Source organism: Suricata suricatta, chromosome 9 (assembly GCF_006229205.1).
Source record: "Suricata suricatta isolate VVHF042 chromosome 9, meerkat_22Aug2017_6uvM2_HiC, whole genome shotgun sequence".
Classification (NCBI taxonomy): domain Eukaryota; kingdom Metazoa; phylum Chordata; class Mammalia; order Carnivora; family Herpestidae; genus Suricata; species Suricata suricatta.
In genome coordinates this window covers 68,987,434-68,989,233 of record NC_043708.1, presented here as the reverse complement: position 1 = coordinate 68,989,233, position 1,800 = coordinate 68,987,434, and the positions used below count along the sequence as shown (strand labels likewise).

Below are 1,800 nucleotides of genomic sequence, written 5' to 3'. Positions count from 1 at the left end.
GCTGAGGTTGGAATCATCCCTCACTGTGAAGGAAGCCTTCTTTTCCTTTGGGTCTCCTACGCACGGCTGAGTGTCATGGCTGTAATGATTGGGGATGTGGGACTCTCACTCCTGATCCTCCTGCACAATTAGCTCTACCCCCTGTAGTGTCTCTGGGTATCTTCCCATGGACACCCATCCCCAGCCGGCCACACTGCACACCTGTCCAGGACACACCCTGGCCTTCCCACTCCGCAGGCCTTGGTGCCACACAGCGTTAGTTAGTTACCCTTTATCGCCAGCTGATGGTAAGAAGCAACAGAGGCCAGCTCAGCTAGTGGACTCTGGGCCCAGGTGCCCAGATGTGGCTGCCCTGTCTTCTCTCTCCCTGAGCCACTGGGACTGGTCCAGGCAGCCAGGACGGGAAGGAAGCAGGGGACAGGTCCCAGTGGGGGGGAGATAATGTGGTCCAAGGAGAGCAAGGGCAGCAGGGAGGTCTCCTACCTGCAGTAACATGATGTCGTTGGAGTAGTTCTTTGGATTATAGTCTGGGTGGGGGATGGCTCTTCTCATGGGGATGATATACTGGGTCTTCTCCTGCTCCCTGATGTTGTGGGCCCCCAGGGTGACGTTGATGGAGCTGCACCGAGAACAGAGTGGAGGGTGGGGTTGTGGGGTCACAGGAAACATCCCGAGAGCTTCGATGGGCAGGTGCAGCTGGGGTGGGCACGACTGAGGCTGGGGGTACATTGAGGGGACAGATGGGTCTTGGATATTCTTTTCTTCCATGACACTGAGGTTAGGGCTTCTGGGAGCTGTGTTCTGTTCTCAAGCAATATCATGAATTTACTCTGAGTTTGCATTTTGGCACTAACACACACTTCATTCTACAGCTGCTTTATTTGCCTCATTGTGGTCCATCTCTTCCCACTGTGCCACTTACTCTCACTTCTGTCTCTGCGACTCAAGACTCACCTGTCCTATGTCTCAGCATTTTGCTGCCTTGGTTGTGCTGTCTGCTGGCTCCTTTGATGAGCTCTCCTAGGCATGAGTTCCCAGGATCCTGGATTCTTCCCTGGGCTGCAGCCCCAGGGCAGGGGGGGATGGGGGGGCAGTTTGGGGTGGGATGAGCAGGGTTCCCCCTAGCAGTCTCTGCCCCTCACCTTCCCAAGTAGTGAGCAGCTGTCAGAACAAGTCCATGTCCACGAGGACACCGCCACACTTCTTCTTACAGTCTGTGCCCAGATACTAGACAAATGCCATGTAGGGCCGGGAGTGGGGCTTGGCCACTTGGCTCCCGATGATCTCCTCCAAAAAAAAAGGCCAGTGGATGGGGTGACAGGGGGCTGCTATGGTAGGGAGGACAAGCTTAAGAAGGCGGTGACTGAGGGTCTTCTCAGGTTCTCCTTGTAGCCAGAGGACCTTTGCTGAACCTCAAGCCTCAGAATCCCCCTGAGTAGGGAGCCGTGCTTGTTCCCCACATCCAACCTCAGACAGTGTGTGGGGGAGAGAAAATCTCCCTTGACCATGGTGGAATCTCAGAGGATTGTGGACAGGACTCCCCTGATGCCTCCTTTCTCCGTGAGTCTCCTGGGCCCCTCTGAGCCTCTGCTAACATCCCGAGGGGAGCCGTTTTCTAATAAGCTACCTATGGGTTAAACGAGTTGGATTCTCTACTATCCTCATGTTCCAGGGCCTCTCACATCCTAAGGTATCAGCTGATGTTTTTAAGTTGCATGAATGAAAGGACTTCAATTAGCTTTCCTCTGAGGTAGGATGGGGACGGGCTGGTGTGTATGGAGCCCACAGGAATCAGGGAGG

General features: G+C 54.8%; 1 pseudogene; it reads right to left on the bottom strand.

Moving 5' to 3' along the window:
- LOC115302229 overlaps positions 1–1,508 on the bottom strand; it is a 3,987-nt pseudogene extending 2,479 nt beyond the window's left edge.
- Positions 1,509–1,800: the final 292 nt, after the last annotated feature.